We start from the raw sequence: 18,097 nt of genomic DNA on the forward strand, positions 1-18,097 counted from the left end.
CCCTAGACCAATCATTAGTGAATACGCCCCCCAGTATATAAGATCGCCCCCCCCATATTCCTAGCATTGTTATACTGGACATGGAAGAGCGTGGAAGCAGTTCTGTTAATTTTACTTGAAAAGTGTCATTTAGCATTTATTAGTGTGAGGAAAGGGATATCTAGTGTAGTTAGAGAGCTCCTTTACACTTTAGTTAGCTTCAAAAATTTAGTTTCTGTAGGGAAACTGTTAAGTGTCAGGGGACCGTAGTGTAGTGTAGTGTAGGGTTAACTGGCAGTGACTGCTATGGCAGGGTAACAAAACCCTTCCATAGCAGGGTGACCGCTATAGAGAAAAGATAATTTTTCTGAATAGCTTCATCACACCCATATGGCTTCTCACCAGCCAAGAATTTTTTATGCTGCAGGGGCTGCCACTGCCAGTGCTTTTTTGAGGACATGTTTGATGTCAGACATGACATCTGAACATGTGTATAGGGGGTATATATAGACATATATGTCTGAATATATACCCCTAGACATATATAGGTGTGATAGTAGCTGAAATAAATGCTTGTGCTAATGAAATCATTTACAGTAATATATTTCTGCTACTATCACACCTATATATGTCTAGGGGTATATATTCAGACATATATGTGTATATAAACCCCCTATACACATGTTCAGATGTTTTGCCTGCCTCAAAAGAACCAAAAAAATGCCAAAAAAAACCGCTAGCGTCAAAAATAAAATAAATGCCCAGGTGTGTTTTTGCTGGCATTTTTTTTTTTTGGGGGGGGGGGGGTTTGGAGGCAGGCAAAACATCTGACCGGCAAGGTGTTACAGGAGCGGAGCCAACCCCCTGTCAGAAAGTTTTCTAATACAAACAATCCTTTTTTTTTATGGTTCTGGACATGCTACAGAGCTGAAACTTCACAGGTACACATTTTAGACACCCCAGACACAAAATCACACAAAAAAAGTTCTTAAAAATTGCCATTTTTGATAAAAAAGCCAATTATTGAAAAAAAAAAAGAAAAAGAGATTTTTTGATTTTTACTTTGGATTTCAGATCTGGGGGGTCTAAAAAGTGTACATGTGAAGTTTCAGCTCTGTAGCATGTCCAGAACCAGAAAAAAAAAAGATTGTTTGTATTAGAAAACTTTCTGACAGGGGGTTGGCTTCGCTGCTGTAACACCTTGCCGGTTTAATAGAAGGCATTTTTTTGGGTTCTTTGCAGTCAGGAAAAACATCTGAACTTGTGTATAGTGGTACTGTGCACAAGTTCTGATGTTTTGCCTGCCTCCAAAAACCCCCCAAAAATGCCAGTAAAAACACACCTGGGCATTTTTTTTTGACGCTAGCGTTTTTTTTTGGCATTTTTTGGGGTTCTTTTGAGGCAGGCAAAACATCTGAACTTGTGTATAGTGGTATATATACACACATCCATATATTTATATACACACCTAGACATATATAGGCGTGATAGTAGCAGAAATATATTACTGTAAATGATTTCATTAGCGCAAGCATATATTTCTGCTACTATCACACCTATTTTTTCAATAATTGGCTTTTTTATCAAAAATGAAAATTTTTAAGAACTTTTTTTTGTGTGATTTTGTGTCTGGGGGGTCTAAAGGGTGTACCTGTGAAGTTTCAGCTCTGTAGCATGTCCAGAACCAGAAAAAAAGATCATATAGGTGTTAAAGTTAAAGGAGGGTCCCGACCCACATCCCTGTTCTACTGAAAAATTATCTTTTTTTTTCATGGTTCTGGACATGCTACAGAGCTGAAACTTCACATGCACACCTTTTAGACCCCCCAGATACTAAATCCAAAATCAAAAAATCTCTCTTTTTTTTTTTTTTTTAATTTTTTCAATAATTGGCTTTTTTTTTTATCAAAAATGACAATTTTTAAGAACTTTTTTTGTGTGATTAATAGTTAATGGGGCATGACCCAGAACCCTAGGCACTTTTTAGGGGCATTTATTGGGTTTTGGGGCTTCAAAATGGTGTTTTTTGATAACTGAAGTTCGGGTCCCATTGATTTCAATGGGGTTCTGAAATCCGGGCTGAACTTTCGGGAAGTTCGGATGTTCTGGTCGAACCGAACTTTTCAAAAGTTCGATCATCCTTATATATCAGGCCATTCTGCTTCTATCGGTCAGTTCAGTACATATCAGCAGTGCAATATATATAGATTATATATTGATCAACCAGGAATAAAACCCCCCCAAAATCCACATCATGTCCGAAAGGTGGACAAGGAGAGGCAGACGCTAACAGGCCACGAAAAGAGGGCAAGCAGCCTCTGTATGCACAGTAAAAATTGGTGGTCACTGTAGTATGGTAAGCAACGGGTTAAGTTGCTGTCTGCAAAATGTTACAATTATGTATATGTCTGGGAGCTGGGTGTGGCTGAAGTTAGTTGCATGCTGATGTGCAGTGAATAAAGAAGCAACCTGTACAGCTTGTCTGTGTTAATACACTACATTTTGGCGACGAGGATGGCTAGCTTTCTGGATTTACTGGCTATTGGACCGTTTGATGTGTCTGGAGACCACACTAGTCTCTCACAGCGCTGGGACAAGTGGAAGAAGGGATTTCAGCTCTATGTTATAGCCACAGGAGTGACTGCACCTGCTCAGAAGAGAGCCATGCTGCTGCATCTAGCTGGACCTCAAGTTCAGGACATTTTTGAAACCCTGGGAGCAACAGGGGAAGATTCAGACTATGAGACAGCCATGAATAGACTGAGTGAGTACTTTGAGCCAAAGAAAAATATTCCCTATGAAAGATATAAGTTTAGACAGGCTGTGCAAGAACTGGGAGAAACCACCGACAGTTATGTGACTAGGCTGAAATATCTGGCAAAGTCTTGTGATTTTGGGACTGTAACTGAGGAGATAATCAGAGATCAGGTCATAGAGAAATGCACATCTGTGCACCTCAGGAGGAGATTATTGAGAGAACCTAGTCTCACACTTACTAGTCTGCAGGAGATTGCAAGAGCCATTGAACTGTCTGAGCTCCAGGCTCTGCATATTGAAACCAAGAACACTGCATCTGTCAATACAGTCTCCAAACCTACCTATAATAATAGGAATATCTGGAGTAGGAAAGAGAGTTTTCCAAAGAGCACTTTACATATCACCTGCAATAAATGTGGCAGGGCGGGACACACAAGTCAGGACTGCACTGTGGTACAGAAAAAAATGTGCTTTGCTTGTGGAAAGACAGGTCATTTTGCAGCTGTGTGTAGAAGTACAACCAGAGATAACAAAACCAAAGGACAATCTGCACAAGTAAATGTTATAGCTGAGGATAAAGAGAGTGCTCCTGACTGTGAATTTATATTCTCCCTGTGTTCTCTGCAAGCCGGGACATTAACCATTAAGATTGGAAATACGGATGTGTCAGTGTTGATTGACTCTGGAGCTACATGCAATGTTATGGACTTGGCTTCTTGGCACAGTCTTAATGGCAGAGAAAATCACCTTAAATTGTGTAACACCACTAAACAGATTTATACTTATGGCTCCAGTACACCACTGCAACTTAAAGGCAAATTTTATACCTCTGTTCAAACACATGAGACTGGTCCTCCATTGCAGACCGAATTCTATGTTGTAGATGGCACAGGGTCGCCTCTGCTTGGTCGTCAAACCGCAATGGCACTAGGGGTGTTACAGATTGGCCGTGATGTAGGCAGCGCAAGAGTGAATATGGTGTCTCCTGCTATTTCTGCATTGAAAGAGGAATTTAAAGATTGCTTCTCTGGGTTTGGAAAATTAAAGGATTTTCAGTTGGAGCTTCACATTGATCCACATGTAAAGCCTATTGCACAGCCAGTACGCAGACTTCCTTATAGCCTGAGATCACCTGTTGAGCACAAAATGGCAGAGCTGCTAGACCTTGACATTATTGAACCTGTGGAAGGGCCCACTCCGTGGGTATCGCCGTTAGTTGTTGTACCAAAGGGCACAGATATTCGAATTTGTGTGGACATGAGATGTGCTAACCAAGCTGTGCAGAGAGAGAGACATCCAATTCCCACTATTGAAGATGTTCTGCATGCAATGAATGGGGCAAGTGTCTTCAGTAAACTGGATTTGAAATGGGGTTATCATCAGATTGAATTGACCCCAGCATCTAGAGTCATCACTACATTTGCAAGCCATAAAGGTCTTTTTAGATACAAGAGGTTGATGTTTGGCGTATCGTCCGCACCAGAGGCCTATCAACATGTGATTCAGCAAGTGCTACATGGTTGTGAAGGCACGCATAACATTTCTGATGATATAATTGTGTGGGGAACAAACACACAGGAGCACGACGAACGTCTCCGTGCAGTGCTAAATCGCTTGAAGGAGAAAGGGTTAACATTAAATGAGAAGAAATGCACATTTCAAATGAATAAAATGACTTTTATGGGCCATGTGCTGTCTGACAGGGGCATTGGTCCGGAGGACTGTAAAATTAAAGCTGTGTCTGATGCCAGAAATCCTGAAAACCCTGCAGAAGTACGCAGTTTTCTTGGGCTAGTGAATTACTGTGCCAAGTTTATTCCAGATATGGCGACTGTCAGTGAACCTTTGAGAGTGTTGACTCGCAAAGCAGTCCCTTGGAAGTGGGGCCTTTTGGAACAAGGTGCATTTGATGAACTTAAGAGACGGCTGACTTGCGCCACAACTTTGGCTTATTTCAATCCTACTGCACACACCCAAGTTATTGTCGATGTTAGCCCTGTGGGGTTAGGCGCCATCTTGGTTCAGAGACAATGCACAGGCGATTACAGGCCTATTCAGTATGCAAGCAGATCCCTCACTGATGTAGAGAGACGTTATTCTCAGACCGAGAAAGAAGCTTTGGCTGTTGTTTGGGGATGTGAAAGGTTTCACACCTATCTCTACGGCCTTGATTTTGAAATCATCACAGACCACAAGCCTCTGGAAGTGATATATTCGCCACGCTCAAAACCATCTGCCAGAATTGAGAGATGGGTTCTCAGATTGTTACCGTATCGATTTACAGTGCGGTACAGACCTGGACCGACTAATGCGGCAGATGCACTTTCCAGATTGCCTCAGTCTTCTGCACCTGTTCATAACCTGGCAGAAGAGTACATTCGTTTTGTGGCTACTAACGCCATGCCTCAGGCATTGACACCGCGGGAGGTTGAAGAATTGTCATCTGTGGATCCGGAAATTGCTCGGTTGAGAAAATGTGTAAGACAAGGGGTTTGGGTGGATTGTGACCTAAGCTATCACAGAATCAAACAAGAGCTGAGTATTGCAGGACAACTAGTTCTACGTGGCAATCGTATTGTGATGCCTAAAGATTTACGGAAACGTACATTACATTTAGCCCATGAGGGCCATCAAGGCATTGTACGCACCAAACAAAGATTACGTGAGAAAGTCTGGTGGCCAGGAATTGACAAGGATGTGGAACGTTTGGTTTCTTCATGTCGAGCATGTCAGTTGGTGGGCAGCAAACCTAAACCAGAACCAGTAACTCACACTGTTCTACCCGAGGGACCATGGGAAGATTTAGCCATTGATCTGTGCGACATTCCATCTGGACACCATCTTTTAGTTGTTGTGGACTATTATTCAAGGTGGCAAGAGGTGGTAGTTCTCACTAAAGCTACATCATCAACTGTAATTGAGGGGTTGGAGAGCATTTTTGCATCTCATGGGTTGCCTAAACGGATTGTGAGTGATAATGGTGCCCAATTTACTTCTCAGGAATTTCAGGATTATCTGAAATCAAATGCTATTGAACATCATCGTACAACTCCATACTGGCCACAGGCTAACGGGGAAGTGGAACGCCAGAATCGAACCTTGCTGAAAGCTTTGCGGATTGCTCATTTAGAGAGAAGAGACTGGAAAAAGGAACTGTGGCGTTTTCTTTTGGCTTATCGCACAACTCCGCATACTGTCACTGGCGTTAGTCCTGCGGAACTTCTTTGTGGTCGCAAATTCAGGACAAAATTGCCAGACATTGGGGGTCCTCCTACAAGTCAGAAACCTTTTCGGCATATTGATGAGGAAAGGAAGATCCGGGCTGAACAGTATGCAAACCACCGCCGCCATTGTCAACCTAGTGGCCTTCAACAGGGTGATAGGGTGTTGCTTCAAAGTGATCGGTTTAACAAACTGGCTCCGTCCTTTGAACCTGAGCCTTATGTTGTAAAGGAGAAAAGAGGTACTCAAGTGGTTTTAGAGGATTTAGATGGTCACACAAAAGTGCGTAATTCCTCATTTGTGAAGAAATTTATTGAGTCAGAAGGTCAAGTATCGGAAGATGGCGAACAGGCAAAGAGTAGTGATGATACTGCCAGTGGCCTACCTTAAGGACTATGTGTATAGTCAGGAGTTTATAGGTTAAATTTTTAGTTGTTCATCCATGCATTTTGTTAATCTTATTAATACGTTGTGCATGTTATGTTTTATTCAAAGAGAGGAGGGAATGTAGTATGGTAAGCAACGGGTTAAGTTGCTGTCTGCAAAATGTTACAATTATGTATATGTCTGGGAGCTGGGTGTGGCTGAAGTTAGTTGCATGCTGATGTGCAGTGAATAAAGAAGCAACCTGTACAGCTTGTCTGTGTTAATACACTACAGTCACAGACATGGTGCATCCTCTGCAGACGGGGCACGCCCATCCTATTTTTCTGGTGCTGGCCATGTTATTCAGCCGCAACATGTGGAAGAGTTGATGGAGTGGATAAATAAGCTGTCCTCATCCTCCTTGACCTCTGACACCCAGGCTCATACTAGTTTGCCTTCCACAGCAGCTGCCATCACAGTGTCAGTGACATGCTGCTGGAGGAATTTGAAAGCTGTGATGTTGGTTCCCAGGTTGATGAAGGGAATAACCTGAGCCTAGAGAGAGGGAGTGACAATGACGGACAAGAAACTAGCAGTCATGTTGCCACAGCTGCAGCATACTGCCAAGTTTGCTCCAGTGAAGAGGAGGGAGGGGCTGATGAGGTCACTGTCTGTACATGGGTGCCTGACAGGATAGAGGAAGAAAGTGAAGGGTAGGAGGAGGAGGAGGAGGAGGAGGAAGCACAACTCCAACGAGGCAGGATGTGCTCCAGGGGCCGCCATAGGAGTAGCCAACCTATTGCATTATAGCACAGAAATCCACAGGTGCAGGGGGCTGCAAACTCCCCACGTACTTCCAAAAGTTCATTAGTGTGGGCTTTTTTCAGCACATGTGCAGTAGACTGCAGCGTTGCTGTTTGCAACATCTGTCTGAAGCGGATCAAGCATGGCCAGAACACCAGCTGCTTGGGCACCACATGCTTGACAAGGCATATGACGACCTGCCATGCAGTTCGTTGGCAACAGCACCTGAAAGATAAAAACAAGCCTACTGCACCTTCCTCCTCATCTGGGATCTCTAACCCTACTATACCTCCTGTCTTCTCAAAAACCTGCATTAAGAGGGATTATGGTATAGCAATGAGTGCCACAGATACTTGCACCCAATCTGCTAGCGGTACACTGCCGCTTGATTTGAGCAGCAGGCAAATTTCACTACCCCAGTTGCTGAACAGTAGAAAGAAATACTGTCCCAGCCATCCACATGCTCAGCATCTTAATGCTAGCTTGGCAAAATTTGCTAGCACTACAATTGCTGCCTTTTCATCTGGTAGACTCTGCTCCCTTTCACAAATTTTTGGAATGTGCTGTACCACAGTGGCTGGTACCAAAAAGACATTTATTTTCGCGTAAGGCCATTCCGGCTCTCTACCGTCATGTGGAAGGTAGTGTTTTGGCCTCGTTGGACAGAGCAGTCAGCAGGAAGGTTCACATTACTGCTTACTCTTGGTCCAGCAGGCATGGATAGGGACGTTACATTTCCTTCACTGTGCACTGGGTAACTATGCTGGCAGCTGAGAAGGATGCAGGACAGAGTTCGATGTTGCAGCTTCTTTTACCACCACGCCTCCAAAAAGCTGGTGCTGGTTCTGCTCCTCCTCCATGTCCTCTTCTGCTCAATAGTCCTCTGAAGCAGCAGTGCTCCCTAAGCTTTCAAGGGGCTACATAAGCAGTCAGGCTAAAATATGCCATGTCGTGCTTCAGTTGGTCTGTTTAGGGGATAGGAGTCACAACGGTGCAGAGATTCTGTCAGCTCTGCCGGGGCAGGGGCAGGCTCAGAGATGGTTGACGCCACGACAGCTTGAGCCATAAATGGTTGTATGCGACAATGGCACCAACCTTCTCTCTGACACTTGACACATGTGCCATGCTTGGCACATGTGCTGAATCTGGTGGTGCAGCGTTTCTTGACCAGATACCTGGGGCTTACAAGATCTCCTGCGGCAGGCCAGAAAACTCTTTGGCCATTTCCAGAGTTCAAAACCAGTGCTCGGGAATTAAACTTGCCCACCAACGGCCTCGTTTGTGACATGCCCACCAGGTGGAACTCAACATTGGCAATGCTGCAGCAGGTGCACATGCAGCAGAGGGCCGTCAATGAGTACCTGTGTGAGTATGGCACAAGGACAGGCTCAGGGGAGCTTGTTTTTTTTTGCCACGCCACTGGCTTTTGATAATGGATGCATGCACCATCCTGTCACCATTTGAGGAGGCCACAAGGATGGTGACTCGGGACGATGCATGCATCAGTGACACTATCCCTCTAGTCTACCTGCTGGAGCACATGCTTCGTGGAATCATGAACAAGGCACTTGAGGCAGAACAGTGGGTGGAAGAGGAGGACTTCCTTTCCTCACAAGGCCCCCTTTAGGCAGATATCATGCCTGCAGGGACACAAAACACACAAGAGGAAGAGGAGGAGGAGGATTGTGGTAGCATGGATGTAGAGCATAGCATACAGCAGTCTTCAAGGGATGGTTTTGATTCCCCAGAAACCCCAGGAGTTGTACATGGTTGGGGAGAGGTTGCTCCGGACAATGTCATCCTTAGTGACCCAGAGGACTCAGAAGCTCATGCCTCCTCCAACTGACATTGCATGTGCTCCCTGATTCTGCAAAGCCTGCGCAAGGACTCGAGGATTCGTGCTATCAAAGAGAGGGATAATTACTGGTTGGTAACACTTTTTTATCCACGTTAAAAGGGTAAAGTTGCAGAGCTCATTCTGCCTTCGCAAAGAGAGCAGAGAATGAAACATCTTGAGAAGGCCTTAAAAAACAATTTGTGTAACACCTTTTCAGACACTGGGAAGTTAACATCTCTGGACGAGTTTCTGAGGCATCGTTCAGCCAAAGGAGGAGCAGTGCAGAAGGTGCCCCTCTGACCGATGCCTTCAAACAGTTCTTTAGTCCTCAGGAACACCCAGGACTGTTAGGTTTAGGCAACTATCGGCAGCATCTCCATCATATGGTGCATGATTATCTAGGGGCAAGAGCAGACTTGGAGACCTTTCAAAGTGAGCATCCACTGGGTTACTGGGTCTTGAGGATGGACTACTGGCCAGAACTTGCTCAATATGCAATGGAGCTACTGGCCTGTCCTGCTTCCAGCGTGCTTTGCAAACGGACGTTCAGTGCTGCTGGAGGTTTTTTGACGGACAAAAGAGTGCGTCTGTCCACAGACTCTGTTGACCAGCTGAATTTTATCAAAATAAATCAGTCCTGGATCAACAGCAACTATCAGGCCCCTGTTGCTGATGTAACTGATTGAATTTGCTAGGAGTCTGCCATCCCTTGATGACTGCATATGCTGCCTATCCTATTCCTCAACCTTGATTCTGCTAGCTTCCAACAATGTTTTTGGTTTAGGTCACCACCAGCCCCCAAGGCCTCATTTTTATGCACTTGTATGACAGGTGCATACAATTTACATTTCATATGTAATTTGTAACAGCAGGCCCTGTCCCTGTGCTCTGCGCCCAGCAAGAGGAACTGTGAGGGGTTATGGTGTTCAGGCACAACCAACAGCAAAGGCCCTATTTTTGGCACCTGTATGACAAGTACAACCCAATTTCAAAAAAGTTGGGACACTGTACAAATTGTGAGTAAAAAAGGAATGGACAAATTTACAAATCTCATAAACTTATATTTTATTCACAATATAATATAGATAACATATCAAATGTTGAAAGTGAGACATTTTGAAATGTCATGCCAAATATTGGCTCATTTTGGATTTCATGAGAGCTACACATTCCAAAAAAATTGGGACAGGTAGCAATAAGAGGCCGGAAAAGTTAAATGTGCATATAAGGAACAGCTGGAGGACCAGTTTGCAACTTATTAGGTCAATTGGCAACATGATTGGGTATAAAAAGAGCCTCTCAGAGTGGCAGTGTCTCAGAAGTCAGGATGGGCAGAGGATCACCAATTCCCCCAATGCTGCAGCGAAAAATAGTGGAGCAATTTTAGAAAGGAGTTTCTCAGAGAAAAATTGCAAAGAGTTTGAAGTTATCATCATCTACAGTGCATAATATCATCCAAAGATTCAGAGAATCTGGAACAATCTCTGTGCGTAAGGGTCAAGACGGAAAACCATATTGGATGCCTGTGATCTTCAGGCCCTTAGATGGCACTGCATCACATACAGGAATGCTACTGTAATGGAAATCACAACATGGGCTCAGGAATACTTCCAGAAAACAATGTCGGTGAACACAATCCACCGTACCATTCACCGTTGCCGGCTAAAACTCTATTACAACATCATGGCTGCGTAGTAGAAGGATCCGGGTGCTGAAATGGCCAGCCTGCAGTCCAGATCTTTCACACATAGAAAACATTTGGCGCATCATAAAGAGGAAGATGCAACAAAGAAGACCTAAGACAGTAGAGCAACTAGAAGCTTGTATTAGACAAGAATGGGACAACATTCCTATTCTTAAACTTGAGCAACTTGTCTCCTCAGTCCCCAGACGTTTGCAGACTGTTATAAAAAGAAGAGGGGATGCCACACAGTGGTAAACATGGCCTTGTCCCAACTTTTTTGAGATGTGTTGATACCATGAAATTTAAAATCAACTTATTTTTCCCATAAAAGTATACATTTTCTCAGTTTAAACATTTGATATGTCATCTATGTTGTATTCTGAATAAAATATTGAAATTTGAAACTTCAACACCATTCTGTTTTTATTCACAATTTGTTCAGTGTCCCAACTTTTTTGGAATCGGGTTTGTACATGCGATTTCAAATTTGTATGGAATTCTTACCAGCAGGTACCGTTCCTGCATCCATCAAGAGTTACTGTGAGGGGTTGGTTGCAGTGTTCAGGCACCACCAACAACCAAGGCCCAATTTTTCTGCACCTGTATGACAAGTTCATGCAATTTCAAAATTAATATTGAATTTTTAGCAGCAGGGCCAGTTCCTGCACCCAGCAAGAGTAACTGCGAGGGGTTACGGTGTTCAGGCACCACCAACAACAAAGGCCCAATTTTTCTGCACCCGTATGACAAGTACATGCCATTTGAAATTCGTATGTATATTTGTATATGACATTTTTTGCTTTAGAAATGTCAGTATAGCTGCAGCAGGCTACTGTCAGGATTATTGGGGAGATTAAATAAAAGAAAAATGGAATTATAAAAACCATGTATATTCAGTCCTATATAGAGATTTTGAATAGTACAGCATCCATTTTTCTTAGGGGTGATGAAAAGTTCATATATGTTCTTTTGAACAAAATGTCTCTTACAATAGGGTCTTATAATTTTAGCAGATGTTTCTGTTTCTCTTTTGGTAATAAATAAGAGGTCTTTTTACATCTTATCAGATAAGAGTCATTTTAGCCAGACACCAACAGTCACTGATGGCCAGTCTCGCTTGTAATCTTATCTGTATTTTACAATGAACAATAGTTCAGTGTATTCTTTTAGATTTATTTAAACTATATTTGTAAAGATACATTATATCATATGTGAGAAAATATTAGCAATAATTAGGTCATTATATTGTGTAAAACATATATATTTAAGAATGTTTTGTATAACACATTTTGCTTTTATATTTTTACACATAATAATCTTACTTAGACGAAGCTAAGTATTAATTCTACCAATTACCTCATTTTAGAAACGTTTGTGTTTAAGTTTTTATGGCCACGTAAATCCTCCAAACCTAGCCTAAGAGTCTGAAGTGTTTGACAGAATTCAAATAATTAATGGATTTTCACTGGCCAGACAGGTCAAAGGTTATCAGTTAATAGTAGTGTAATTGTATATTTTATACTGAATTTAAAGAGTAATACAATACTGCCCTCTTTGGAGATTACTCCTAAATGCAGTCTCGGGGTAAATCAGTAATATTCCAAAATAAATATATATATTGTATTAAAATTATATTCTTTTTAAATGGTGTTGCCAGATCCAATCCCTGCCAAGATACATGATGGAGATATTAGATGGATATATGTGTATCATGAGAGTATGGACAGGTTTTTATGTTGTTTTTATGATTATTCTTGAATATAAAGAAATTATCAATTAATTTTAATATCCAAAATACTGGATAATTAAGGGAAGCGTTGACAATGACCTCACCAGTTAATGGATAAAATATCCCAACCAATGGGGATAAAGTTAATCCTTCTGGTTTTGGCTTATGGTAATTTTACTGTCCTTTTGTTCAACACAATATAAAAAGGAGAACCCAGATGTGAGACACACACATTACTGACAACATTCATTACACCTACAACACACACGCTACTCACATCCATCTATGTACTCATCTATACATACTCCATCTTGCTCCATCATATATCTGAAACTTTGAAGGACGCCAAATGAAACTCCTCCCTAACTGGCCACCATTTTGGGAAGGCAGCCATCTTAAGGACTCTGGTAATGACCATTTTAAGCTAGCAGCCATCTTAAGTGTGGCAAATATACCTTGCTGTTTATTTGATTCTTATTTACTATTGTTTATTTCCTTCCTTATATGTTTTATATTACATATTTAAAGCGGAGTTCCACCCTGGATTTTTTTTTTTTTAATACCCCCGGGACAGTCAGGGCTAGTACATTCCACAATGGCTAGCCTCTGATCTGTCCCGGGTTGCACTTACCTGTTAGGACAAATACTTACCTTGAAAATGTCTTGTCCAGCGCTGCCATCTCAGATGTGGGCAGCTTGAAGCCAGTGAGATCCCCTTCGGCGTCTTCTTCCGCCTTCTTTGGTCCCACGATGCTCTGCGCCGGCCCCGACGTCACTTCCGGGTCGCGCGCGTCATCCCTCTACAGCTTCTGGGCATGCCCTGAAGCTGTTTAGAAGGAGATGACGCGCGCGACCCGGAACTGACGTCGGGGCTGGTGCAGGCGCAATGATTCCTGGGAGCTATGACGTTCAGCTCCCAGGAATCATTGCAGAGCCAGGAAGTGACGACGGGCCGCGGCCTGAGGAAGGAGGAAGGAGGAAGTAAGGTAAGTATTTTTTCTTCGCTACTAGGTAAGTAAAAAAAAAAAAAAATATGCGATTATCCATTTCTTTTTCAGGTGACCCGGAGCGAGAAGATGGAGTTTAGTATAAAATTAGGGTGGAACTCCACTTTAAGAGTAATGAGATTACAATCCCAGCCGTATGAACCATATTAGATTTTTCTTTAAAAGCTGATTTTTGTTTTTATAAATTTTTATTAATATCAGATTTAGCGCATTATTAGCGTATTAGTCTCCCGTTTTGCGTAGCCTATTCTCACTTCATCTGCAGCAAAGTGACTGTTGGCTGCCCAATTCTCAGACAATTGTGGTCTGATTATATAGAACAATTATCTATGGTTTATGCTATACCTGGGGAAAAGGTAATCTTGCTTTATTTTAATTTCATTATTGAGCTACATATCACATTGCATTTATCGTTTTAAGTTTGTATTTTATGTAAAGTTATCTCTTTATGTCATCTCAAGTCCAATCATATATTGTGAATACATGTCTTGTGAATAAATATACTTATATATTCCTTACTGTAGACTGTTTTCACTAAGATTGGTATATGCTGTTAAAAAGAAATTAATCGATTAAAAAGAACTTGTTACATATTGATTTGTGGAAATAAGTTGAGATTCTCCTACCTTACAGATCTTTCCTTATTTACATAAATATACACTGTTACATTCAGAGCAGTATAAATATTCTGACACTACTTTGCAGGCACATTCAGGGGACCCCCCCAGGCACGATATTTGAAGGAATTTTTTTTATAGTTTCACATTAAGCCTCATTAAAATCAGTAAATCACTGCTCCTTTAAAAACAATTGTTTTTAAAAACATTTTTTGCATTGCTACGTGTTCCCCAGCTCAGTACCCGGACCCCCATATACTTCTCTGGGGCAATAACTTGCATTTAAGCCTTCAAAATGAGGCCGTTTGATTTTTGACGTTTGAGTCCCACAGACTTCAATGTAGTTTCTTTGTTCGAACAAACTTTTCCCCTGTTCGTGGTGTTCTGGTGCGAACCGGGGGGGGGGGGGTGTTCGGCTCATCGCTATATAAGATATCATATTAGATATATATATATATATATATATATATATATATATATAAAACTATATATATATATATATATATATATATATATATATATATATATATATATCACGTAAATTATCTCACAAAAGAGAGTACACCCCTCACATTTTTGTAAATATTTTATTCTATCTTTTCATGTGACAACACTGGAGAAATGACACTTTGCTACAATGTAAAGTAGTGAGTGTACAGCTTGTATAACAGTGTAAATTTGCTGTCCCCTCAAAATAACTCAACACACATCCATTAATGTCTAAACAGTTGGCAACAAATGTAAGTACACCCATAAGGGAAAATGTCCAAATTGGGCCCTACTAGCCATTTTCCCTCCCCGGTGTCATGTGACTCGTTAGTGTTACAAGGTCTCAGGTGTGAATGGGGAGCAGGTGTGTTAAATTTGGTATTATTGTTCTCACTCTCTCATACTGGTCACTGGAAGTTCAACATGGCACCTCTTGGCAAAGAACTCTGAGGATCTGAAAAAATAATTGTTGCTCTACATAAAGATGGCCTAGGCTATAAGAGGATTGCTAAGACCCTGAAACAGAGCTGCAGCATGGTGGTCAAGACTATACAGTGGTTTAACAGGGCAGGTTCCACTCAGAACAGACCTCACCATGGTCGACCAAAGAAGTTGAGTGCACATGCTCAGCGTCATATCCAGAGGTTGTCTTGGGAAATAGGCGTATGAGTGCTGCCAGCATTGCTGCAAAGGTTGAAGGGATGGGGGGGGGGGGGGTCAACCTGTCAGTGCTCAGACCATACACTACACACACTGCATCAAATTGGTCTGCATCGCTGTCGTCCCAGAAGGAAGCCTCTTCTAAAGATGATGTACAAGAAAGCCTGCAAACAGTTTTCTGAAGATAAGCAGACTAAGGACATGGATTACTGGAACCATGTCCTGTGGTCTGATGAGACCAAGATAAACTTATTTGGTTCAGATGGTGTCAAGCGTGTGTGGCGGCAACCAGGTGAGGAGCACAAAGACAAGTGTGTCTTGCTTACAGTCAAGCACGGTGGTGGAAGTGTCATGGTCTGGGGCTGCATGAGTGCTGCCGGGACTGGGGAGCTACAGTTCATTGAGGGAACCATGAATGCCAACATGTACTGTGGCATACTGAAGCAGAGCATGATCCCCTCCCTTCGGAGACTGGGCCACAAGGCATTATTCCAACTTGATAATGACCCCAAACACACCCCCAAGATGACCACTGCTTTGCTTAAGAAGCTGAGGGTAAAGGTGATGGACTGGCAAAGCATGTCCCCAGACCTAAACCCTATTGAGCATCTGAGGGGCATCCTCAAATGGAAGGTGGAGGAGCGCAAGGTCTCTAACATCCACCAGCTCCATGATGTCGCCATGGAGGAGTGGAAGAGGACTCCAGTGGCAACCTGTGAAGCTCTGGTGAACTCCATGCCTAAGAGGGTTAAGGCAGTGCTGGAAAATAATGGTGGCCACACAAAATATTGACACTTTGGGCCCAATTTGGACATTGTCACTCACTTTTCTTGCCAGCGGTTTAGACATTAATAAAATATTTACAAAAAATGTGAGGGGTGTACTCACTTTTGTGAGATACTGTAAATGGTGCAAAAAGTTCATAAATAGTCCAGTGCTCCACATGAAAATACAACAAACTGTTTGTAGTGCAGCTTAAATAACCCACCATGAAAAGTGTGCCACCGCTGTGCTCTATATGTGAAAATTGGCTGCATACCAAATCAAATGATCCCACCAAGAGATCATATGCGTTTGAGTTGAAGCGCCTCTGAAGACAATTGGTCAGCCAGCTCCAGGCTTATGGTGCTCTTTAATCTCGGTAATCACATCATGTGGTTGTAAAAGATAATGGAAGACGCTCATAGTGCATTAATGCCTATAAAGCGGGTTTATTAAATAAAAATTGCACTTACATCAAGGACAATAAATTTGAGCGATATGGGATAAAATCTTGCATCGCCTCCCACGTTTCCTCTCAGAAGGCATTGAATGAGAAGAAGTCGATGGCTTCTGAGAGGAACTACAAAAGAAATTAACCACTTGCCGACCGCCCCAAGTACATTTACTGCTGCGGTCAGCCCCTCCTGGGCAAAGTGACGTAGTACTACGTCGCTCGCCCAGGAGCCTGCAGGGGACGAGCGCGCGCTGCCGGAGGCACACTCCCGCCCCCGCTCGTTCCCGCACATCCCTGCCGGTCACTCACGATCACCCGGTGCAGAGGGAGAAAGGCAGGGGGCTGATGTTAACACACCCGTCTGTCATTCTCCCTGATCTAACTGTAGAGATCATACGATCCTGCTATGTAGGATTGTATGTCTCTGTGGTTACATCAAAAGCCACACCCCTTTACAGTTAGAAACATGCCCCTAGGGACACACTTAACCCCTTGATCACTAATAAAATTAACCCCTTCCCTGCCAGTGTCATTTTTACAGTACCAGTGCATATGTATAGTGTCAAAAGTGTCAAAATGTCAATCAAGGGTCTGATCTGTCCGCCGCAATGTCGCAGTCCTGCAAAAAAAAATTGCAGATCGCTGCCATTATTCGTTAAAAAAAAAAACACAATTAAAATGACAAAAATCTTTCCCTTAGTTAGTAAACACAATAACTTTCGCGCAAACCAATTAAAATACGCTTATTGCGATTTTTTTTTACCAAAGATATGTAGCAGAAAACAAATTGGCCTAAAATGTTAAAACATTTTGATTTTTACATTTTTTGGGGGGAATTTCATTTAAAAAAATGTGAAAAATATTGTTATTTTTTCAAAATTGTCCCTCTTTTTTTGTATAAAGCGCAAAAAGTAAAAATCATACAGGTGATCAAATACCACCAAAAGAAAGCTCTTTTCGTGGGAAAAAGGACGTCAATTTCATTTGGGTACAGCATCGCACGACCGCGCAATTGTCCGTTAAAGTCATGCAGTGCCGAATTGCAAAATAGGGCCTGGTCAGGAAGGGGGTAAAATCTTCCTGGGCTTAAGTGGTTAAAGGATGAGTACGACTTTTAAGGTAGCCACTGGTAATCCCATAAGGAAACACAAGTACTCAACAGATAAAAGATATGAAATGTATTATGACAACATGATAAAAAATATCAAAACCATATAATATGGAAAAAAATCTATGGTAAATACAACACAGTATCTCCCCAAACGAGGTGGGTATGTAGCACAACAACCTGTTACATGCCCGTATCAAGCTAAGATCTGGTATAAAAGAGCACAGAATATGCAATTATCTTTTGGATATCAGGACCAAACCGGAATCTCAAGCATTATAAGCCAATAGATCGCTATGCGTCTCGCTTACAGCTTTCTCAGGAGATCCTATTGGTACCTGACCCCAAGGGGAAAAAGGGGAATACATGAAGCACCCGGACCAGCCCGGTGCATAAGGAAAGGTCCCACACACATCAGTTCCAAAGGAGGATGTGTACACCAAATACTCTATAGCCAAAACAGCAGGAGTCCTGTCCTAGGACCATACAAACTTTGCAAAAAAGCCACAAATGGCGGGTGGATTCCAATCCCACTTTTAGTGGGTGGTAACAAGGTCATCCCTCCAATCTCGGGAGTCCCCCGTGTCACAACTTCTCTCTTCTGGAATATGGAGCTACTGCT

The 18,097-nt window shown here is 42.4% G+C and overlaps 1 protein-coding gene across 1 annotated transcript in view; it reads right to left on the bottom strand.

The window, feature by feature from the left end:
- The window catches only part of LOC309569900 (sialoadhesin-like), a gene marked incomplete at both ends in the record, with an annotated part of 435,740 nt that overhangs the window by 335,612 nt on the left and 82,031 nt on the right, over window positions 1-18,097 (bottom strand). The window lies entirely within an intron of this gene.

Source organism: Pelophylax lessonae (genome assembly GCF_965119305.1).
Source record: "Pelophylax lessonae genome assembly, chromosome: 13".
Lineage (NCBI taxonomy): Eukaryota > Metazoa > Chordata > Amphibia > Anura > Ranidae > Pelophylax > Pelophylax lessonae.